At 41.6% G+C, this 25949-nt stretch overlaps 1 protein-coding gene and 1 long non-coding RNA gene across 3 annotated transcripts in view; one reads left to right on the top strand and one right to left on the bottom strand.

Moving 5' to 3' along the window:
- thsd7aa (thrombospondin, type I, domain containing 7Aa) overlaps nucleotides 1-25949 on the bottom strand; it is a 114056-nt gene that overhangs the window by 77841 nt on the left and 10266 nt on the right. The gene's annotated exons all lie outside the window — the stretch shown is intronic.
- Nucleotides 1-25949, top strand: part of LOC139073262 (uncharacterized) — a 55955-nt gene that overhangs the window by 20487 nt on the left and 9519 nt on the right. The window lies entirely within an intron of this gene.

The following is a 25949-nucleotide window of genomic DNA, read 5'->3' as shown; positions in this document are numbered from 1 at the left end:
AAATGTTCAACCCGTCATTACGGTATGAGGGTCTCATGAGGATTTGTTCTGATGCTTTGGAGATTTTTAGCACACACACACACATGCACACGGTGGTGGGAGCTTAGAATTAACCCAAAGTTAGAGGACAAGAAGATTTGTCATAATTATTTTATTTATCTGCATATTACTTCTTCTAATCTCAGGAGTCAATAATTAACTGAGCTGACGTTAGGATTAACATGGATGGATGACCCATGCAAATGCCAAGCTAGTAAGCTAACTGCTAAATGGGAGGGTTGAGGTTAGGGTTAAATGCAGATTAACACACAGAACAACCCGACTGACTGTAGCAGCGTAATCCAACTGAACTATGCTCCAACAATAACTTCACGAGGAGAAGAACCTGCCAGCCACAGCTGTAAGAAGGAGCATAGATCAATACAAACCAGTACTGGCCAAAACACCGAACACAGCTCTGCTCATTTACCGGACTTTTCCATTCAGGAGAAACTCTGAGTCAGTGTCACGGCAAGGTCACTGATACAACACTAAACAGGGCCATTGACTGGAGACAAAAGGCTAAATGCTACATAGCCATCTGGGCTGTGCTTTCAGCTGTGATCAGCACTATAGTGTGGTGTTAATCCCCAAAGTGTGTCAGACCCACACAGGTGTGAGCTGCACAGGTAGGAACGAGCAGAAACTAACCCAGTTACAAAGACTAGGACAGCTGTAGTGCAGTCACCAGTGACTCACATCTCAGGAAAGTGAACCCTCATGCGATGGTTTAAACAACAGAGTGAATTACGCTCAGTCATCATGTTTCAACAGGTCACTTATTACTGTTGCACAACACAATGATTCTGTGTGATGGAAGGAAGTTAGACTATTATTACTCAGGTTAAACTGGGAGGATTTAACATTTAAACAAACATGTTAAGAAAATGTAGAGTCAAATGCAGCTTCACTGCCAGCAGGAGGATGTTACCTGGACCAGAATAATCTAATAGGGTTCCTGTAAGTATCTAGAATCTGTATTTGTTTTGTTTTAATTGATAAACCCCAATCCCTTGGTGGAAAGTCAGGTCATTCTCAATTCAATTCAAGTTTATTTATATAGCGCCAAATCACAACAACAGTCATCTCAAGGCACTTCACATCATAAACATTCCAATTCAGGTCAGTTCATTAAGCAAATAAAAAAATGTTTCCTATATAAGGAACCCAGCAAATTGCATCAAGTCACTGACTAGTGTCAGTGACTATACAGCAATCCTCATACTAAGCAAGCATTTAGTGACAGTGGAGAGGAAAACTCCCTTTTAACAGGAAGAAACCTCCAGAGGATCCTGGCTCAGTATAAGCAACCATCCTCCACGACTCACTGGGGATCGAGAAGACAGAGCAGACGCACACACACACACACAAACACACACACACACACACACACACACACACACACACACACACACACACACACACACACACACACACACACAAGCAATGTGTCCATGGTTACATTGTGATTTCTTAGTAGATATTCCATTTGGCGAGAGATAAACTTTATTGTATTTATCCTAGTGAATCTATTGTTAAATGGGTAAACTAGTAGTAGCACATCCAACGTCAAGGAAAGCAAAAAGTTATTATCAGGAGAGGGAGAATGTTTAAGTGGTTAGTAGCAGTGTGCTAGACGATAGCCCCCTCCATGAGACCACCACAGCTCAGCAGAACATCATTGTAGCTTCTTCTGGGGAAAAAAACTCTTAGAGAGAAAATAAAGTTAACAGCTGAAATAGCAGGAAAGAATACAGTTAAAGAGCAGATCGTTGTAGAAAGTAGTAGAGTGTGAAAAGTGGTCAGTGTATCCTCCAGCAGTCTAAGCCTATAGCAGCATAACTACAGAGATAACTGGATAACCTAGCCTTTTAGATGGAGGAAGGATGGAGGCAGGGCAAGGGAGAGTCGTCTTTACCGACTGTACACTCCACCTCCCTCTACTCCCCCACTTGTCCAGATTTAGGCTAACATCAGATTTTAACTATAGGCCCTATCAAATAAAAATGTTTTAAGCCTAGTCTTAAAAGTAGACAAGGTGTCTGTCTCACGGACCAAAGCTGGGAGCTGGTTCCACAGGAGAGGAGCCTGATAACTAAAAGATCTGCCTCCCATCCTAATTTTAGATATTCTGGGAACCACCAGTAAACCTGCAGTCTGAGAGCGAAGTGCTCGGTTAGGAACGTATGGAACAATCAGATCACTGATGTATGATGGAGTGTGATTATTAAAAGCTTTATGTGTGAGAAGAAGGATCTTAAAATCTATTCTGAATTTTACAGGTAGCCAATGTAGGGAAGCTAAGACAGGAGAGATATGATCTCTCTTTTTAATTCTCATCAGAACTCTAGCTGCAGCATTTTGGACAAGCTGAAGACTTTAAACTACATTCTGTGGACTTCCTGAGAGTAATGAATTACACTAATCCAGTCTTGATGTAATAAATGCATTAACTAGTTTTTCAGCATCACTCCTGGAAAGTATGCTTCTAATCTTAGCAATATTCCGATGGTGGAAAAAATAAATCCTACAAACCTGTTTAACTTGGGATTTGAATGACATGTCCTGGTCAAAGACAACACCAAGGTTCCTTACTTTGTTCTCAGAGATTAATGTAATGCCATTCAGGTCAGGTGATTGACTAAGCAATTTCCTTTTCTGGATTTCTGGTCCAAAGATGAGAACTTCCGTCTTGTCTTGATTTAAAAGCAAAAAGTTTAGAGTCATCCAATTTTTTATGTCCTCAAGACAAGCCTGTAAGGTACCCAACCGATTAGGTTCATCAGGGTTAATGGATAAATATAGCTGAAACTTTCAGCATAACATTGAAAGTTTATCCCATGCTGTCTAATTATTTTACCAATTGGGAGCATATATATAGTAAAAAGAATTGGTCCAACCACTGAACCCTGTGGTACTCCACAGGTAACCCTGGAGTATGAAGAAGATTTGTCATGTACATTTACAAAATGAAATCTGTTAGACAGGTAGGATTTAAACCAGCCTAACGCTGTTCCTTTGATCCCTACAACATGTTCAAGTCTTTCTAAAAAGAACATTGTGATCAACTGTGTCAAAGGCAGCACTGAGATCTAACAAGACTAGAACAGACACAAGATTCTTATCTGAGGCCATGAGAATATCATTTGTAACTCTCACTAATGCAGTTTCAGTGCTGTGATACTCTCTAAAACCAGACTGAAATTCCTCAAACAGAGCATTAGTGTTTAAATGCTCACATACTTGGATGGCCACTATTTTCTCCAGGACTTTGGATAAAAATGGAAGGTTAGATATTGGTCTATAATTCATTGGGTCATCTGGATCCAGAGAAGGTTTCTTAAGTGAAGGCTTGATTACAGCAACCTTAAAATCCTGTGGTACATATCCATTTACTAAGGATAGATGGATTATATCTAGAATGGGGGCAGTAACCAAAAGAAAAGCATCTTTAAATAATTTGGTTGGGATTGGATCTAAAATGCAAGTGGAAGGTTTAGATGAAGCTAATATTTTTGATAACTCTGAAAGCTCAACTGGATCAAAACGGTTCAAGCACAGATGAGGTTCTACAGTTACCTCTGATGCTGCCTCAATTACTGAGGAAGAAGAAATCGCATTAGGGAGGATGCTAAAGATTTGGTTTCTAAAATAATTAATTTTACTTGTGAAAAATCCCATAAAGTTGTTACTGCTGAGGGCAAAGGGAATAGATGGTTCAGAGCTATGATTCTGTGTAAGTTTGGCAACTGTACTGAAAAGAAATTGAGTATTATTCTTATTCTCCTCAATTAATGCTGAGAAATAAGCAGTTCTAGTTTGTCGAAGCTTATTTTTATAAAGCGCAAGACTATTTTTCCAGGATATGTAGGACTCCTCATGGTACGTAGAGCGCCATGTTCTCTCCAATTTTTCTAGAGTTTTGTTTTAAAGCTCGTAAATGAGAATTAAACCAGGGAGCCAACTTCCTGTCCCTAATTGCCTTATTTTTTAAAGGGGCAACATCATCTAATCCCACACGTAAAGAGGAAGTAAGATTTTGAACTAAGGCATCAATTTGTGAGGGGCTAGAACTGAAAATATTGCCCTCTGCTGCATGCCTCTGAGATGCTGAGGACAGTAAAGATGGAACAGTTGATTTAAAAAATGCAACAGCGTTGTCAGATAGAGACCGACTATAGTGAAATTTACTTTCATGTCTCAAGAACTCAGTTATAAAAAACTCAAAGGTTATCAGAAAGTGGTCCGAGAGGACTGATTTATGTGGAAAGATCGTTATTTCCTCACACTCTATGCCATAAGTCAGCACAAGATCCAATGTATGATGGCAGGAGTGGGTGGAGCTATGTATTCTTTGAGTAAAACCAATTGAGTTCAAGATATTACTAAAGGCTACATTGAGGCTATCACTTTCAATGTCCACATGAATGTTAAAATCCCCCACTACAATGACCTTATCAGTATTTAGCACCAAATCAGATAAAAAATCTGAGATCTGATCCAAAAACTCAGAGTAAGGGCCTGGTGGACGATATAAAACTACAAACAAGAGTGGTTTTACAGTTTTGCTATCTGGATTAGGAAAACTGAGAAAAAGATGTTCGAACGAACTGTGGCTATTAATTGGTAAGGGATTGATTAATAAGTCTGAATGAAAAATCGTTGCTACTCCTCCTCCTCGCCCTGTACTTCGAGCAATAAGATGATTTAAATAATTAGAAGGAGTCGACTCGTTTAAACTAACATGGTCCTCTTGCTGCAGCCAGGATTCTGTGAGAGAGAGCAAAGAAATCTGATTCTCTCTTCCTAATCGTCCCTCGAGTGCAGAGGAAATAGAAATGTACCCCCGAGTGATGACACATGAATAAATAATGATCTCTAACAGAGATCCAGGGATGGAGAGTAAACAGTAAAGCTGTCTGGGTGGTAAATGATGACTGGAGTACGCTGTCTGGTCCTAAAATAGCACAAATCCTTCAGTAATGAGTCTGCTCTCCCTATGCATGCATGTTGGCCTGCTAGACCTTCCACCTGCCCTCCTTTACTGATCTCCAGTGGTGCCAGCAGAAGATTGCATTGGTATTTACTGAGGAAATGAAAAGCGGCGTGAAGCATCTCACGTCCCAGCAGCTTGTGGGTGTAAAGATGAGGGAAATGAGAGTGGCAGCAGGCAATCTGTATGTTTAACACATGTCTACGACAAAGAGTCTGGGAGGTCAGGAGAAACCAGCCAATGTCCCCATGTCTTCATGCAGAAGCTGGTTTCTCACAACACACAGGCTTAAAGAAAGCTATCAGCATTTCCACCAAAACACTTCCCACGGACAAAACCTCCTACAGGTAAAACGTTCTGCAGATTAAACCACAGGTTAAAAGTCCTACAGGTGAAATGACCTACAGAATAAACGTTTCTGACTACTAGACTCTTCATGCAACAAAAGGCTGGAAACATTTCTGTGTTAATCCCAGAGCAGCAGCAGCTGTAAAGGATGTTAACAGCAAGTAAAGGAAGTCTGGTTTCCATTACAGTGTTCAGTCCAAGTTCAGACTCCACCAAACCCAATCCCATAATGACTTGAATTGTCTTAGCATCCTGGGACGCCTTTCAATCTAATTACAGGTCTTCCTAGCCAGATTAACAATCCAAGGATTAACTCAGGTTTTCAGAGCAGTTATCATTCGTCTTCGTTCTGTCTATCATTCTGATTTCATATATCATTCTTCATATTCACATATTTCTTAAAAAAAACAAACATTAATATTATCTCCCAGATGAAAAAAATTATAACATTTTTATAAGCAGCTGCTTAAAAGATTGTTAGTATCCTTCCACTAGCTGTAACTCACAAGGTAGAGTGGATTGTCCAATTGTGGAATTCTGCAACCTAACTTGTCTACGTTGGTGGTGGTCAAAGGGGACGATGGCCCAACATGGCAGCCTCTCAGCCTGCCATGGGGCAGCTATGCAATGCTGTGTACCTGTTTACCATCACCAGCAGTGTGTGAGTGCATGAATAACTGTTTTAATAGGCTATTTATGGTGTATCACTGACCTACTTCAGTATTTTATTTTTGTGTGTGTTTTTTAGTGTATGAGTGCACATTACTGCAAACCAAACAACCAAAGCTGAGTTGAATTGGGTGGTGTTCCTGATAACACTTTTGAAACAAACTCATCTTTTATTTCAGGTTTCAAAGGTCCACAAAGCTTTTCAAGGCCACCCAAAAATATTGTGCCACCCCTCACGTACCTTTATCAACACTAGCAAGGTTCCCCATTTTTCCTCCTACAGACCCAACCAAACAGTCACAGACCATTTTCAATGTGATCAATTATCTTTAAAATACTTGAAACTCTAGTGAGCGAACAACTAAAGGAGCATCTGATTACTCATAACCTCTTATTGAGCTTTCAATCTGGTTTTCACAAAAGGCACAGCACAACCGCAGTAGCTTCAAAGGTAATACAATGTTTTATTGAGGCTATAGACACCAAGCAACACTGAACAGCTCTATTCATTGATCTCTCCAAGGCTTTTGATGCAGTAGATCCCACTATACTGAAGCACAGACCTCTTAGTGCACATTGTTGGGTGGTTTGATAACTGTCAAACAGACTTTAGTACGTAAAAGGCTGAAAGGATCCCCTCTAGCTTCCTACCCAATGGTTGCATTGTTCTTACATGTAACACTTTCTTTTTGTGCTGTCCTTGTTTGATAAACCTAAGCCTAACCTAACCAAGAGACAGGTCATTTTAAAACAGTCTTCAAGTTTGCTGATTACAATTTAGACTGTTTCCTGCACTTGATTGCAACTTCAAATCTAAATTCTAATGAACGAAACTTCTACTCTTTGGCTTTTTTTGATAATCGATGGTGGGAGACACTGTATTGTTATTGTGAGATTATATTTATTTATTTTAACTAAGATGTTGTTAAGATTACATCAGTTAACTCACCCAAAAAAGATCAAATGTCAACAAGTTCAGTTCAAAATCCAGAAGAGCAGCTTGCAGCAGCAAACCAGAGTATTAATCTAACCACAGGGCTGCATCCCTGCTGTGACAGCTACAGCATTGCTGAAAATAACTCCATTTGTTTCCTCTAATGATGACAACAACAGAATGTCTTCCACCCTGATCAACACCCATCAGACAACCCCCAGATGTGTGTCTCATTTCGTCAGACAGACTACCAGCTGTGGCTGCCAGACGTTTCTCTCGTCTCTCAGCCTGAAAACTTGACTTTCAAATGTCACTTTGATGCTCACCACGTTTCTGAGCAATTTTGTTCACAGTCACATGAAATCAACACTAAGAAAGGCAGCACCCATTCATGAATGAAAAAACCTCTACAGGGCTAAGCAAAACCATGTTTAAACACAATACACAGATGATGAAGTCAGCATAAACCAAATGAAAATCAGACACACACGTTGAATCTTCAGGGACATCGACAATAACAGTTTTGAAACGAGCCCAGTAATACAGTTGATGCCTGGTTAGACAGGTAAAAGAGTAAGAGGGAGTCCCAAAATGTAAACCGCTTAAAAAGGAGATGATAACGTACGGTAATGGCAAACAATTTATGGGCAGTGTGGCTTTAAGCACATGAAAAGCACTACCGGTCTCTCTAACCACTGCCATAGAGGGTGAAGCGTTTTGCTCAAGATCACAATGACCAAGCCTGGGTTTGAAATGGCATCCTCATTATTTACAGGACAAACTCCTAACCCCTGAGCCACCATCACCACAACCTGTGATGATAGGCTACATTGCTGTAACTTTGAATTAAAGAACATACAGCAGAAGTAGCTGGTCATGAGCTTTGGGTAATGACCGAAAGAACAAGATTGCGGCTACAAGCGGCCGAAATGAGTTTCCTCCGTAGGGTGGCCGGGCTCAGCCTTAGAGATAGGGTCAGCTCGGACATTCCGGAGGGACTCGGAGTAGAACCGCTGCTCCTCTGTATCGAAAGGAGTCAGTTGAGGTGTTTTGGGCATCTGGTCAGGATGTCTCCTGGACGCCTCCCTGGGGAGGTGTTTCGGGCATGTCCTGCCAGCTGGAGGACCCTGGGTCAAACCAGGACACGTTGGAGAGGTTACATCTCCAATCTGGCCCGGGAACGCCTTGGGGTCCTGCCAGAGGAACTGGTGGAGGTGGCCGGGGAGAGGACGGTCTGGAGCTCCCTAGTTGGGATGCTGCCCCTGCGACCCGGACCCTGATAAGAAAAGGCAGATGATGAAGATGACAGCAGAAGTATGACTGGTCCCAGAACAGAGCCTTGTGGAACCCCACATTGTAAATCAGCAGGCTTGGACAACATGTGACTGGTAAATGGTAAATGGCCTGTATTTGATATAGCCCCTTCTAGAGTCCTGGAACCCCTCAAGGCGCTTTACAACACAATCAGTCATTCACCCATTAACTCACACATTCACACACTGGTGAGGATGAGCTGCAATGTAGCCACAGCTGCCCTGGGGCACACTGACAGAGGCGAGGCTGCCCAGCACTGGTGCCACAGGTCCCTCCGACCACCACCAGCAGGCAATGTGGGTTAAGTGTCTTGCCCAAGGACACAACGACAGCGACAGACTGAGCAGGGCTCGAACCTGCAACCTTCCGATTACGGGGTGAGCACTTAACTCCTGTGCCACCGTCGCCCCATTCAATAAGACTCTGAAACTCCTGCTGATCAGATATGAAGTGAACCATTTAAGCACAGAACTAGACATCCTTATTAGATCAATCATTATACTTACGTTGACCATATCAAAGGCTAAGAAAAAGTCAATCTGGCAGGACCATCACAGTACATCTCCCAGAGTCAGCAGACTTCATGATGTAATTTGACACTTTGAGTAAAGTGATTTTGGTAGAGTGTTGTTGGTTGTTTCTGAAACCCTGATTCAAATGTGACATTTGTCACAAAGTGCAATACAAATTCATTGGCTACAACTCCCTTAAGGATGTTTGCAAAAGCAAGGGGGAGTTATGGGATATTGGAATTTTTCAGTTTTTTCAGTGGATTAAACAATGACATGTTTAATGGAGCACAGAGAAACTCTAGTTACAAGGACATGTTAGTTATTTTACTGACCCTAGGTCCATTAGCATGAAAAGCAGTTTTAAAAACTTGCTTTGTGGGGAATAAGTCTAACCCGCTGTTGGGGGAGAAAAATATACCATTTCTTTAAGGAAATGTAGTCACTGTATGTACTTGTGAGAGCTAAAAGTTCGTTCTTCTCTGTGCTGGGGGAAAGTTCAAAAGCTATATGTCTAATTTGAAGAAACATTTGGAGTTACACCACGGCAGTCAGTACTGCATTTATGTGTATATATATATATATAAATATATATATATATATATATATATATATATATATATATATATATATATATATATATAAAATGGCAATCGTATCTAAATTCTACTTTAGATGTCAGAAGACACATTGTTGACATTACTGTTAAAGATGCAAAAGTGAGTTTTGGCAAATTCAGTAAAAGATGTGGATGTTTGTGTCGAAATATTATTTTTTGTCTATTTTTTTACTGCTTATTTTTTTAATTTAAAACAAGCAGAGACATTTTGAGATTTTATATTCTGATACCTGTTTTATTGAGTTTTGTACTTCTCTAATACTTGAAGATTTTAGTTTAAAATAAATCTCTTTCATTTATCCAAATCAATGAAATAACCTTTAACATAAGCTTTTAACAATAAATATCCTAAATTAAAATACCCATCTGATATCCTCAAATGTCATTTAAAATTACCAGACAGCATTAGGTATTGATCAAAAACCTGATTATTTTGCATCGTGAAATATATCAATATTGAATGAATATTGTGAATATTTTTCATATCGTCACCTTACTGCATCCCTATTTCTGTTCTGAGTGCATAATTTCTTCCAAAAGTCCATTTCTGTCTATCTTTCCAACAAAGGAAGACTCCAGGAAGATGAGGTCTGGTTGCATGACTAAAATTATTTGCATCAAATGGATCTCACCTGTGTTCTAAATACACATCTGAACAAAATCCTAAGAGACCTCTCCTTTCCACAGAGACCACAACCAGAAGAGGTGTGTTGATGTTCTATAGACATAGATTCTAATGTTCTTTCCCTAAAAAAAACCTTCTGTCTAGTTTTTTATGCATAAAGATGTAATGAACCATTAAATATGAATTAATCTGTTTATCAAAGGAAGCCAGAAATAATGGTGAAAAGTCCACTGTTGGCAGTCTTTCTCATATACAATAACATATTTTTCCTAAATGAGAGGAAAGCAGTTTATCGCTGAATCCTGCTACAGAGGATCTGAAGATGAACTGAGACTTAAACACCTCTTTTTAGAACAAGACAAAAGAATGCAGCTGCATTCTGCACCATTTGGAAACAAGAGAGGTGAAGCCGGGAGCCACCAAAGTACAGTAAATCACAATAAAAAAAATGTAATGCAATTAAAACATTTCCAAAGCCTGTCTAGAAAGCATATGCATAATTTATTCAGCTGACTTAAACTAGATTTTGTTACATCACTGATCTACCTGTCCGGAATAAAATCAGGTTACTCACAGTGGATCAGCAGACCGAGGTCAATTGAACAGTATCCACTAGATCATTGATATCAATCCTCGGGTGCCGCTGTCCAGCATGTTTTAGTTGTTTCCCTGCTTCAGCACACCTGATTTTAATCAGTGGGTGATTAACAGATCTTGAAAACCTGGTGAACAAATGATTAAGCCACTGAATTAGTTGTGTTGGAGCAGGAAAACAATTTAAACATGCTGGTTAGTGTCACTCAAGGACCAGGATTGTCCACTCATGCGTTAGACTCCCTGAGATTAAAAAGCATAACCTCCAGACTTCTTTCCAGTATAATGTTGAAAATTAGATTGCATTGATACTTCAACATCATCAAAGACTTCTAACAAGGGATCTAAATAATGATGTTGGCCACATTTAGGGGAAACCTTTTAGTAAATTTAGTAGCTAAAGTAAATTTCATCTGCATGAAAATGGAACAAAAAAAGCCCATATATCCTAAAAATCAAACCAAGCACCAACAAATTTGTAGAAAGCAGCAAGGGGCCAAGTATTGATCCCTGAGGAACCCCACAGGAAAGAGTATTCAACAGTGTGTAGCAATTTTGTGTGACACAACAATCTGTGATCCAGATAGAACATAAACCTATCCAGGGCGATGCCACCCACCTGGAATACCAACAAAATGTCGTTGACGGCATATAAGGAACATGTGGTCCAGCAGACAAGTACGACAGCACCAAAAATTACAAAGTATCTAGAGTCAGTGGCCAAAGGAATATAATTAGTTTAAAGACATGGCAATTCATTTTTATTCCGATATTACCAACACACCCACTCAGCTCTGTGACTACCTCAGGTTCAGCCATGAGTTATCTCAACCTTGGTTAGCCCCAGTCATCTCTAAAGGGGGAAGAAAATCGTGTTCAGGTGATGCTGACCTCAGAATCTGACAAGGACTCAGAGGGGGAGTTGTTGGAGATATAATAGATGTCTAGAGAAAGCAGGGTTACCCTTCTGCTGTGTTTGTCCTTGAGATAGAAAACACGAGTCAGCTGGAATCGAGGAGGGTTGAGGCTGATTTGATTCAATCTGGCCCCAAAAGGGTTGAGGAACAAAATAAGTGTACATCTGGTTGTGGAGCTGAGGTTTGCACATGGACAAAGAAAATACCAAAAAAACGTAAGATGTGGATCTATTTGTTATTCGTTCAAGGTCTGGATATTCCTAGTATATCCTGTAATGTGAGTGCTCAAACATTCTTCTTTGTTATTTTCCTCTTGTCCAACAAGGATGTTAGCAATAGCTCAGGTTAGTAGCTCAGGCCAGCATTGTTCTGCAGTTAGCATTATCATGACCAAGGTTTATACATTGCAGAAGTTGAAGTGGGTAGGGTCATGCAAATGTGAGGTGGTGTGTCTTGTTAAACCAGATTTTCTCAGAACAAACCATTTCCATGTAGCCGTTACAACATCAATAGTTTACAAAGGAAAGCAGGTCAGAGCTGGCACAGGTATTTTGGGATGATACATTGGGATGACACCCCAAACTGCGTAAACTCAACTACAAAGCCAATCCCATAATAACCTATGTTGTATTTGCCTTCGCAGGCTGCTCTTTGGAATGCCACATTGGACACCCCAAGCATGATCTGAAACTGTGCTGCACATGAGGCAGAGCAGAGATGGATAAGTCATAAACAGAGGCAAACAAAGCACAGCTGATGGTGTTGTTGGTGGGGGAGGATGATGGGAGGGTGGGGGAGGGTACGTATGTTGCTTAAATGTCAGAGTGAGGTGAGACGAGACAAAGTGAGAGAGAGACTGGATGATGCTGCCTTCTGCACACAGAAACCGCGCTCACCACCCAACACTGAAATAACCGATAGGATGTAAATAATTAATAGATGAAGACACAATCATGTTTGTCCTCCACTGCAGTCAGATGGAGATTTTTCTTTACACGTCATGAGATTTAAATCCTGATATGATCTTCGGGAATGCAACTAATACTAAATACATTCCAGTCTTTCTTCTGCATGTTTAGAAGTAATTGGCCTGTATTTGTTATAGCAACTTCTAGAGTGCTAAAGTCCCCCAAGGTGCTTTACAATGCGATCAGGCATTCATTCATTCATTCACACACACATTCACACACTGGCGATGATGAGCTACAATGTAGCCAGAGCTTCCCTGGAAACAGAAGTGGGGCTGCCGAACACTGGTGCCACCAGTCCCTCTGACCACCTCCAGCAGGCAAGCTGGGTGAAGTGCCTTGCCCAAGGACACAACAGCAGCACCTATGATTGATCCTACAACCCTCTGATTAGTAGGCAACCCACTCTACCTCTACTGCTGACTGCTGACCCAAGGGTAAAGAAGGGTTTGCTGAGTGAGGATCTTTATCACCACAACAATTACACCTGAGAGTAAGATTATCTGGTTTAGTCTTGAGAAGGTGCTAGTATTTGCATTTGCTGTTCATAATATGATCTGTATAATGAATAAAGGAGTTGTGAGGCAAAAGAAGGTGAATTTTATAGAATGTGACACATTAGGAGAGGAAGAGTCAAGTGTATTATAGTTGGAATTTGTTTTAAAATTACAAACAAAAGAAAACTATTATTCCTCTTGTTGAGAGTATCATCAACCCTAAAGCTTTAATCATCTGCTCAGAACTCTCCCCCAAAAGTCTCACCCTAGATGGATGGATGTTTTGATTTGACTGCTGCAAAGGATCATTAAACTGAAGCTGAACATTTCGTGTGAAGTGGAGGTCGGGTTAGATGGCTGAGCGAGCACAGCGGGGAGCCAGTGGGATGTGAGAGGAATCCGGGATGGGATGAAACACCAGCACCACCCTCACACCTCCCGGGGGCTTAGACATGCTGCAGAGAGCTGCGACTGTTTATGAGCTCCACATTAAAGCAGGAGAAGGGTTTTCTTGTTCTTTTTATTTTTATTTTACAATAAAATCACAATCAGGATCTTCCTTTTCTGAGCCACTTGCTCCTCACTAGGCTCATCAGTCATCAGGTGAGAGGTGGGGGACACCCCGGACAAGCCCCCAGTCCATCACAGGTACACATAAAGACAAACAACCTGACAAAACCCACACGTGCTTGGATAGAACACGTTGCCTCAACGAGTACGTTTGTTAAACAATGGCATACAAACCAAAGACTGCATCTCTTTTCTGTAGGAGGTGGTCACCATTTATTCTGTCCTGGGTTCTATTTGATTTTTATACTGAATCCTAATGAAGGCAATACAAGAAAAAAATGTGAGTTTGAACAAATGTTTGCATGAACGGCACTAAAACAAATGTGTATCTCAGTTTATGGAGCCAACGTGGAATACATTGGAATGTGATTTAAAAAAATGTTTAGCTATCGCGCAATTTAAGAAACTTTACAAACAGAAAATATTACAATCTCATCATTAAGCAATAAATTATGGAAAATGGTGGTTTGTTTTGCATGTTATTTTGTACAAATATGACTATAACGTTGGATGCTATTTTGTGTTATGTAATGTGTTTTGCAGATGATGTGGTCCTGTTGGCTTCATCAGAACATGATTTTTGGCTTTCGCTGAAGCGGTTTGCAGCAGAGTGTGAAGCAGCTGGGATGAGCATCAGCTCCTCTAAATCCAAGACCATGGTTTTGATTCGGAAAAGGGTAGAATGCCCTCATCGGGTCAGGGATGAGATCCTGCCCTAAGTGGAGGAGTTTAAGTATCTCGGGGTCTTGTTCACGAGTGAGGGAAAACTGGAGCGTGAGATCGATAGGTGGATTGGTGCTGCATCTGCAGTGATGCGGGCGTTGTACCGGTCTGTCGTGGTGATAGAGAGCTGTCAGAAGGCGAAGCTCTCGATTTACCAGTCGATCTACGTTCCTACCCTCACCTATGGTCATGAGCTTTTGGTAGTAACCAAAAGAACAAGATCGCGGATACAAGCGGCCAAAATGAGTTTTCTCTGCAGAGTGGCTGGGCTCTCCCTTAGAGATAGAGTGAGATGCTCAGTCATCCAGGAGGGGCTCTGAGTAGACCCGCTGCTCCTCCACATTGAGAAGAGCCAGTTGAGATCGCTCGGGCATCTGGTCAGGATGCCTCCTGGACGCCTCCCTGGTGAGGTTTTACGGGCACGTCCAACCGGGAAGAGGCCTAAGGGTAGACCCAGGACACGGTGGAGGGACTACGTCTCTCACCTGGCCTTGGGATTCCCCCAGAAGAGCTGGCCCAAGTACCTGGGGAGAGGGAAGTCTGGGCCTCTCGACTTATGCTACTGCCCCTGTGACCCAACTCCGGATAAGTGGAAGAAAATGGATGGATGGATGGATGGATGGATGGATGGATGGATGGATGGATGGTTATGTGTTTTGTATTCAGTACTGGGGGGTGGTTATGTAAGATTTTCATCCTCTATCCCCATGTTTTCACAAAGAAGATGGTTATGACTATTGTTGTACAATTAATTAATTAATTGATGTGATTACGTGAAATAAATTTGTGAAATGAAATGAATGAATGAATAATTAAACACAGATATTTTTTTTGCTGGGTTTGCACTTGTCCCACATGCTGATGGTGTTGTAGAGAGAAATCAGACTTTAACCTCCTGAGACCTGCAGCCACTGGTTTTCCAGCACTATGAGATGATTCTGTTCAACTTTGAACCATCCTTACTCAAAGAAACTAGCTTTTCATTTTTTATTTAAATTTGTTACCAATTATTCCGTTGGTGTTTGATTATACAAATACTCTAATTACTAAATTTTCTAAAGTGTTTTAACTGCTGTCTGATACTAAAGAATTACAGTAAGTCAGTCATGTAGTAAAAATTGGAACTTCCACAATCAGTGCCTTATTTTACCCTCTAAGGAAAATCTTTTCCTAAGCTAAGACTGACCTTCCTCTCGATTTTAGACGCATTCAGCATCTCATGACATGGTGTTGGTTTAAGATGCTGTGTTTAAATTCCTTTTTGACTGATGCTTAAAGAGCAAGTCACCCCCAAATCAACTTTTTTGTGGCTGATAAACTATATAAATGAGTGTCTTAACTGTGCAGTGCACACGTGTAGTCAGTAATTTGGTACTTTAGTGCATCTTAGTTTGAATGTAAACAGACTGCCTCAGTGTTGCACCCTCTTCAGGTAAAAACTCTGCCTTGCATTTGAATTTAAATCCGCCATTGCTATTGGCTAAGAGGTACCCTATGATGTTAGCTAGTACATTATGATGGCACGATGTTTTTGTGAGACTGTTGTGTGTGTGTGTGTGTGTGTGTGTGTGTGTGTGTGTGTGTGTGTATGTGTGTGTGTGTGTGTGTGTGTGTGTTTGTATGTTGTGTGTGTGTGTATGTTGTGTGTTGTGTATTGTGTGTGTGTGTGTGTGTGTGTGTGTGTGTGTTGTGTGTTGTGTGTTGTGTGTGTGTGTGTGTGTGTGTGTGTGTGTATGTTGTGTGTGTGTGTGTGTGTGTGTGTGTGTGTGTATGTTGTGTGTTGTGTGTGTGTGTATGTTGTGTGTTGTGTATTGTGTGTGTGTGTGTGTGTGTGTGTGTGTGTGTGTGTGTGTGTGTGTGTGTGTTTTAGTAGCTGCACCATCTTGGTCTGCCAGAAAGTGGGAGTGGAGTAAAACTCTGGTAGGGGGTGACTTGCTCTTTAAAGATTTGTTGCAATAGAACCCATTCCTGGAGTGTTGTAGTCTGTCTGGTTTAGCTCTTGTCTGTCATGGAGAATGCAAGATGAGCAGTAGATCGTGCTCCTCCAACAAGCTAATAATAATTGTGATCATGGGATTGTGTTTGTTTGCATCCAGGAGGTGTTAGTCTGGAATGGTGACAGTTTCATGACCCATCAAAAAGCGACAGGGATTAAATTCTGTTTTAGAGGCTTTTCTTCTGCCGCAGGAACTATCAGAGCCTTGAGTATTTGGACAAACACTTGCCTAGTAGCGTTAGCTCAGCAGATCAGAGCCACTGTGTCAGTGTACGCACTCCTAATATAAATCAGTTGGATTAGTGGCAGTTACAGGTCATGGATTTCATTCCTGGAACACTGCCAACACAGATTAAATGGTAGATTTGAGCAAAGAGCTGGTGGTTCAAATGTTCTCATCCCTCTAGGAGGCTCTGGTACAATCCCTGGTCAGTACTCCATTTATGCAGGACACTCCACCCCCTCCCCTACTCATTCCAGATTCTTAGTATGTAGAAATCAGAGTCCACAGTTTGTTGGCATGTGCTAAGAGGAGTCCAGGGGCCCAAACCTCACCCTTTCAGTAACTGCCCCACAGGACTAGTGCAGTGCTGCTGGCTGTATGAATATAAAATGACAAACCTGGAAAGGTTTCAGTGTTATGGAGAAGATTATTTTCAGGGAATAACTGGCATTAATATTTAATGGTGAAGAATAATCTGTGGAGGAGGCTGCATAATGGTCCGGTCTGCTGTGAAATTGGGCCGTAGACGAGCTCCATAAAAAATTCTCTTCATCTACAACATATCTGCTACTCTGAAGAAGGGACAACTTTTAGAAGACATTCTGAAGGGTACCAACGCTGCTACTGCCTCCAAAGTCATCTATCAACCTTCTATATTTCACCAACAATCTTAGTCTGGAACTACATCTGTGTAAGAAGTGTAACAAGGGCTAAAATCAATGGAAATGTTCAAGCTGTGGCCAGTGGCTCATCAAGGTTGCAATGGTCACAACAGTAGGGTCACTGTGGAGAACCCACATCTGTGACACAGGTACAAATAAACCTAAAGAAGAAAAATGGACATAAAGAAGGACCTGCTTCAGGAAATAGAAGTGAGTCAGATCTAGGGCTGCAGCTATCGAATATTTTTGTAATCGAGTACTCTATTGAATCTTTTATCAATTAATCAAGTGCTCTAATAAATTACCCTTTTGTGTTTGTAAACCATTATATCAAACAGCATGTTATAAAATATGAAAGACCTCTTAAAATGAGCAGGCAATTGCCAGTTTTTCTACAAGATTTATTCAAAATTAGTTTTCAAAACTTCAGCACTTAAACTTTACTTCACAGTAAACAAACTCCTGCGCAAAAAATAAGTATACAACCTGAGCCGATTTTCCCCTCGCGCGAGAATCTACTAGCCTGGCAAGCCAGATAAAAACTAGGAGGATAACTGTTGAAGTAGCGCTGCGAGCGGCTGCGGCCCAAACAGAACCAGAACCGCTCACGGCGCATGCGCAAACATGGCTCGCCAGCTATTCCCCTATTAACACACGTCCGTTTAAATTTCTACACTTTTTTCACACACACTAACGAGGATTGTCGAGAAAGCATGTTTACCGTGGTTATGTCAAATTATACTATCTCAAAACATTTATTTACTTTCTTTCGTTTTTCTCATAAATACCTGCGTCCTCCTGCAGCGATCCCGAGGGACAACAGACATCAATAACAACACAATAAAAACTGCTGACGTGTTGCTACCAGACGACAGTGTGAGCTGAAACTAAGTGCTACAAATGAAAAAGCCACACAGTGTCCACAGAAAATATAGCGGACCTCCGAGTCCGCTTGCAGAAGTGACATTTACATGTGGATGTTTCCTGGTCAGCTGCTGCAACATCGAGGAATAGACTAAATCCATTTTACAGTATTTACACTTACGACGTGAAAACTGGTGCCACACCTTTGACATTTTCTGTCTTTTTCGCACTCCACCGGGGTCCACGTTGTCCTCCATGGCTTAAGAGAAAGTTAAGTTACATTCGCTACTCGCGTGTGCATTCAGTGCAGTGAGTATGTGCGTCACTTATTTGGGTCCGGGTGAAACAAGACCCCGGGTGATTGCAAAGCCATGAATTAATTAAACATGAATTAAACGAAGCCTCGAGGCAGATAATTTGATTTGAGGCTTATTTGTACTCGAATTATTCGAGGTACTCGAGGAATCGTTTTTTTTTTTATCTCAAATCATTGAAAAAAACATCAAATTAAACATGCACTCATCCATTTTCCTAGTGCATAAAATAAGACAAAATATGGATTAAAATTAACATATGCTGATGAATAAACAAACAAACAAAAATACAAAAAACAAAACAAAACAAAACATACAGTAACATACAACTGTTTAAGAGGGCACTGGATGAAGCAAAAGCTTATCTAGTCCAGCCCCAATTCAGTTTACTCAAATAATGTTTGTTCACGTTAGCAAATACAAAGTTGAAAACTTTTTTCATGCAGGTCATTCTATCATCACCTTACTACATGATAAAGTACAGTAACAAAACAGTTGTTCACATGAATCTACAGAAAAGGAAAACAAATTAAAACAAAACAAACAACAAAATATAATATATAATTCGTTATCAATTACAACTGATGACCTTTGACCCAGCTCTCACCCTGGATTCTCATGTCAATTCTCTTGTCCGCTCTTCCTTCTTCCATCTCAGGAACATTGCTAAGCTGAGTCCCATTCTGTCCCGCTCTGAACTTGAGACAGTTCTCCACACCTCCATCTCCTCACGCTTAGACTACTGTAACTCTCTTTTCACGTGTCTGAGCAGAACCTCCCTGAACCGTCTACAGGTGGTTCAGAATGCCTGTGCTCGGCTTCTGACCAAGTCCTCCAAACACACCCACATCACCCCGCTTCTCCTCCAGCTTCACTGGCTGCCAGTCAACTTCAGAGTTCATTTCAAGATCCTGGTTCTGGTCTATAGGGCCTTACATGGACAAGCACCATCTTACATTGGTGATCTTCTCAGTCCCTACACCCCCAGCAGGTCCCTGAGGTCCAGTGACCAAAGCCTACTGGTTGTGCAGCACCAGGCTAAAGACCAAAAGTGACAGATCATCTGCTGCTATTGCCCCCAGACTCTGGAACTCTCTCCCCCTGAGCCTGAGATCAGTGGACTCAGTGGTCTCCTTTAAAAATCAGCTGAAGACTCACTTGTTCAAGCTGGCTTTTGTATGACCTTCTTCACCACTATCTCTTTATTCTGCTCTCCCCACCTATTCCACCTTCCTCAGGGCCCACTGATTTCCCTTTTTCCTATTCACTCTCTCTCTCTCTTTAATTTACATTATCACAATTGTCTATTTTTTGCTCATTTTAAATATATTTTTAACCATTTTCTAAATAATTTTGGATATTTTTACATTTTTTGTGTTTGTGAAGCGCCTCGTGATTTTTATCTTGAGAGGCGCCATAGAAATGATATCTTCTTCATCTTCTTCTTCTTCTTCTTCTTCTTCTTCTTCTTCTTCTTCTTCTTCTTCTTCTTCTTCTTCTATCACTTACTAGTGCTTTTTGTGGTTGAGAATACCTTGTTTTATTTATTATCCCAATGCTTCTAGCTAATTTAAAACATACAGATTCTATGTGTGGCTTCCAACAGAGCTTATAATCAATAAAGATCCCCAAAAACTAAATTTCATATACTCTTTCACTGGCCATCTCATTAACGGTCAAGTTGATCTCATTACCATTTCCTTTATTTCCAAATAACATCAACTTTGTTTTGCTGACATTTAATGACAGTTTGTTTTTATCAAACCAATTCTTAAGCTTACTCAACTCTTTCTGGACCATTTGTACCAGTTACTGTGTATCTTCTGCTGAACACAAAATATTTGTATCATCAGCAAACATGATAAATTTCAACGAATCTGAAACTGTGTAGATATCATTTATATATAAAATAAATAATTTGAGGCCGAGTAACGACCCTTGCGGAACACCACAGTCAATGTCGAGACACCTAGACTTGTGATGACCCAACTGGACATACTGAGCTCTGTTACTCATATAACTTTTTAGCCACTTAAGAGCTATCCCCCTTATACCATAGTTTTCCATTTTTGATATAAGTATGTTGTGATTGACTGTATCAGAGGCTTTGTTCAAATCAATAAAAAATTCCCAGAACATATTTTTTCCTATCAAGAGTTGTGGATATGTCCAACCAATTCCATTCGAGCTTGTTAAGTAGATCTACCTGATCTAAAACCATACTGGCTGTCCAATAAAAAGCCATTTTTTTCTACAAATTTTTCCAGCTTGTCATTGTCAATTTTTTCCAATATCTTTGAAAACTGAGGTAACAAGGAGACCGGTCTGTAGTTTGTAAATTGATTCTTATTGCCAGATTTGTAAAGGGGAACCACCTTAGCCACCTTCATATTATTTGGGAATATTCCTGTTTTAAATGATAAATTAAATATATACGTGAGAGGTTCAACAACACAATCAATAGTTTGTTTAACTAAAAACATATATATGCCATCTCCATCTGATGAGAATTTAGTTTTACATATTCTGACAGTTTCATGAATATCCTTTTGAGTCACTTCTTCAAGTAGTAATGAATCCACCACACCGTCCAACTCACCTTAACCATTGGATCCAGACTCCACATAACTATTTATTTTGCCTGCCAATTTTGGACCAACCCCAACAAAAAATTCATTGAAATTTTCTACTTTCAGCTGTCTATCGTAAATGTCACTGTTATTACTGACAAAATAATCTGGATGGTTTATGCCCTCACAGCGCTTCTTAATTATTGTATTTATCACATTTCAGCCCTAGCCAGATCACGGTTGAGCTGAACACGACAGGCTCAGGAATCGTATTTCTTGGTATTTGAACATCTTGCCTCTGATTGGCCAACAGCAACATGACTCTCTGAGCTCTGCAATGTTGATATTTTATCTCCACAAATAACACAAGCCCGAAGGAGTTCTGATGTGTGGTGAAGTTGCTAATGCTAACAGTTAGCTTCTAAAACACTGGACGTTCTCTGCTGTTTCCTGGATGCTAAGCCAACACAGCCTTCCTCGTCACAAGTCAAGATGGTCCTTGAATGTTAAGTGACAGTGTGGCATACACTCACTGGCCAAAATGTCCAACTGCATGTTAACACAAATTGCTGACCAGCCAATCAAATAGTGGCAACTCGATGCATTTAGGCAGGTAGGCATGGTCAAGACGATTCACTGCAGTTCAAATCGAGCTTCAGAATGGGGAAGAAAGGTGATTTAAGTGAATTTGAACGTGGAATGGTTGTTGGTGCCAGATGGGCTGCTGTGAATATTTCAGAAACTGCTGATCTTCTGTGATTGTCACACACACCCATCTCTAGGGTTTACAGAGAATGGTCTGAAAAAAGAAATCATCCAGTGAGCAGCAGTTCTGTGGGTGAAAATGTCTTGTTGATGCAAGAGGTCAGAGGAAAATGGCCAGACTGGTTCAAGCTGATAGAAAGGCAACAGTAACTCAAATAACCACTCGTTACAACCAAGGTATGCAGAAGAGAAACTCTGAACACACAACATGTCGCACCTTGAGGCAGATGGGCTACAGCAGCAGAAGACCACACTGAAGGCCACTCCTGTCAGCTAATGGGCCATTCCCATCTGTACCGGGTCGGCCCGGGCCGGGTAGCATAGGTTGTTTACATATCTGGGTGGCCTGGTATTTTTCCGGGCCAACCAAGGCTCATTCTCACTCCTTCCATTAGAGCAAGCCTCTGATTGGTGGGTAGAATCAGCCCACATGGGCTTAAGGCAAGGATGTGTGGAATCAACCGGGCCAGGCTGGGGCCGACTGGGGCTACCCGGCCCGGGCCGACCTGGTACAGATGGGAATGGCCCATAAGAACAGGAAACTGAGGCTACAATTCACACAGGCTCACCAAAACTGGACAATAGAAAATTGGAAAAAGGCTGCCTGGTTGGATGAGTCTCGATTTCTGCTGCAACTTTCAGATAGAAGGGTCAGAATTTGGTGTCAACATCATGAAACATGGATCCATCCTACCTTTTAACAGCAGTTCAGGCTGGTGGTGGTGGTGTGATGGTGTGGGGGACATTTTCTTAGCACACTTTGGGCCCCTTAGTACTAACTGATCATCATTGAAACACCACAGCCTGCCTGACCAGTCCATTCCTTTATGACCACAGTGTACCCATCTTCTGATGGCTACTTCCAGCAGGATAATGACTCAAGACTCAAGACAGCTTTACTAGTCCCCAAGGGGCAATTTGAGACAGCATTGTGAAGCAGCCGGCAATAAAATCTCTAAATTCTAAAAACACAACCAATTTACACATTTGTAAAACCCATAAAACCTATTTACGCATTCATGTCACAGCCTCACATGTGAATGACCAACAATGAGTAAACCTTTGGCTCTCACACACACACACATACACACACACACACACACACACACACACACACACACACACATACACACACACACACACACACACACACACACACACACACACACACACACACACACACACACACACACACACACACACACACACACACACATACACACACACACACACACACACACACACACACACACACACACACACATGCATACATGTAACTACATGCACACACACACACACACACACACACACACACACACACACACACACACACACACACACACACACACACACATACAAGTAATGCACACGCCCCCTATCTGCACTGAGAATTAAGAAGAAGCACAGCTCTGGGACCAAAGGAACTTCTCCTCCTCTGTGTTTTACAGCATGGGCATCGAAGTCGGCTTTTGGAGGGCAGCCACTCGAAAACAGTATGAAGAGGGTGTGATGGGTCTTTAATGATTTTCTGTGCTAAACTTCCTGTATGCTGGTCACATTGAGAAGTTAAGCTTCGCAGTGGTAGTCCAATGATCCGAGAGCGCACCTTGACGGTGCTTTGTAGACGGTTTCTATACTTCAGGCTGACAGAATAAAACCAACAGGGGATGGAAAATGAGATAATACTCTCTATAAAAGAATAATAGAAAGTCAGTAAAATGTCCTTCCTGACTCCAAATTAATTCAGCTTCCTCAGGAGGTAAAGTCGTTGCTGGCACTTTCTGAGGATGTCCTCAGTGTTGGAAGCGAATTTCAGGCGGTGATCAAAGGTGGTCCCTAGATATTTAAACTCTTCAACCAGCTCCACTGGCTGTCCATGAATGATAGTGGAGGCAGCGGTAACCAGCGTTCTCTGTTTGTTTGAGAAGGACACCACCATCTCCTTAGTTTTGGTCACTTTCAGCTCCAGGCCTGCAGTGTCACACCAATCCACAAACTCCTGCAGGACCTGCCCGTGGTAAACAGTAGGGCCTGACAGAAGAGACAGGAGCACAGTGTCGTCAGCGTATTTTACCATATAACTGTCAGGCTGGATGGATCTACAGCCATCTGTGTAGAGAATGAAGAGTAGAGGAGACAACACGCAGCCTTGTGGGGTGCCAGTGGAGGTGTAATGCACCATGTCGTAAAGCTCCAATCATCTCAGACTGGTTTCCTGAACATGACAATGAGTTCACTGTACTCAAGTGGCCTCCACCGACATCTCTGCAGCAACTGCTGCTGCTATCATGTCAATAAGGACCAAAATCCCTTAGGAATGTTTCCAGTACCTTGTTCGATCCATGCCACGAAGGATTAAGGCAGTTCTGAAGGCAAAGGGGGTTCCAACCAGGTACTACCAAGGTGAACCTAACAAAGTGGCCAGTGAGTGTAGATCTGTCAAGTTTTTATAATCCTAGAGTCCAGCTTCTGGCTATTTTCTATCAGAAGCTAATGCAGCAAATATGTGTAGGAGACTATTTGATGTTCAGCCTACAAGAAAAACTCACAGTGACTAATTTTAAATCAGAAATAATCATTAAAAAATATACTTTTCGTGATGTTGGCCTTTAACATTTAGAAAGTAGAGGACATTTAATTATTTAGATGATTTAGATTAATAAACCATTTTTATGCAGTAGTTAAATAAATAGTCATGTAAAGGGTATACTGAACAATATACCTGTTCTGCTACACACGTCAGTCATCTGCCAGGAGAAAGCTGACATGAAGCCCCCCCCACACACACACACACAGTGTTTTGTGCAGACACAGGGGATTTAACATGAAAGCTGCAGACATCCCCCGCCACCCCTCCAGTTTATCACAGTAGAATATTCAGGGATGGAGTTTTCTCACAAACGCTGAAGCCAGCAGCTTTCTCTGGATGCTCACGGTCTTCCTTAATGAGACCCAGTCCCACAGAAAAAGAGGAGGAAGCACAGGAAGCTGTGAAGAGAACCCCGGTGTGGTAAAGGTCTGTAAATCCAGACTAAAAACAGGCAGATCAACAGAAATGATAAGATGACGTGGACCCAGAAGAGGTAGATTGATTATGGATATGAACTCCATCAGGTGAGCAGTCTCTCCTTGAAGCAAGAGACGCAGCCAACTTCACCTGCTGGACTCTTGCTTCAGATCGAGGTTAGGAAGTTGAGTCATTTTGGTGATTTTGATTCATTTTTCATCAAAAACTTTTATTTGTAATGGTAAATCCATTTTGTCAGGATGGCGTGGCCTCAGTCACGGATGGGGGTTGTGTCATTTGAATCTGACCTCCTCATGAAGTCAGACATTGCCAGACAGCGTTGCTCAAAGGCACCCTGTTTCAGCTCATACCTGCTCTCAGCTTCAGAAAATCCCAAACCAGGAGTGCATCCAACATGCAACGCAATCAGCAGAACTCAGCCATTACCGTAACATCCGGTAGAAAACAGTGGGACTCGTGTAAAACGGGTGGGAAAGCTTCGGTGGAGACAAGGTCACAACAACTCAGGTGATCTAAACACAGTTCTGTCAAAACCCTTGTGTTAACTCTCCCAAGAGCAGAGCCGAGAAGACCATCAGGGTTCTTCCTCCTGCTGGTTATCTCATGATGACACTGATGTCATAGAAGGCCAAATAAAAGCAGCTCTTCAGCGAGAAGAAAGCCTTCGGGAATGTGCTGAAAACTGAGGGGAAAGTTGACCAAACTTCCCATTGATAGGGTTTAGTTCTGATGGACAACCATCAGACCTGAGCTAAGTAGAGATATCAGGAGGACAACAGCATTATGAGAAAAGAAAGTCTAAGCATATCCCAAAGCCATCGGGAAGCTGCAGCTGGGTAAAAACAACTGCAGGATCTGTTCCCAGTTTGTCTCATCCTTGCTTGTGCTTGGTGCAGGCCATGGGGGGTGGGGGATGTCCAGGCTCAGCTGGACCGGGACAATGAGGTAATGATTCAGAGAACGGCCTCAGGTATAAGACTGACAGCTGCAGCATTTTCCATCTGTCTGTGTGCAAAAGAGACCTGAGGGGAAGAAGAGGAGGTGACGAGCTGCCACCCAAACCTCTGGCTAAATAAGAACAGGAAGATAACATATGTGTGTTACAGTTTAACGGTAGACGATGTGGAGGAGGCCTGAAACCAGACATGTTTTGGTTTTTTTGCTAGAAGGAATGTTGCAGGCATTGTTAGCACAAATGTTTTAGGTGT

Source organism: Nothobranchius furzeri, chromosome 11, assembly GCF_043380555.1.
Source record: "Nothobranchius furzeri strain GRZ-AD chromosome 11, NfurGRZ-RIMD1, whole genome shotgun sequence".
Lineage (NCBI taxonomy): Eukaryota > Metazoa > Chordata > Actinopteri > Cyprinodontiformes > Nothobranchiidae > Nothobranchius > Nothobranchius furzeri.
The sequence above is the reverse complement of the archived record's forward strand: the minus strand, read 5'-3'. Positions and strand labels throughout refer to the sequence as shown.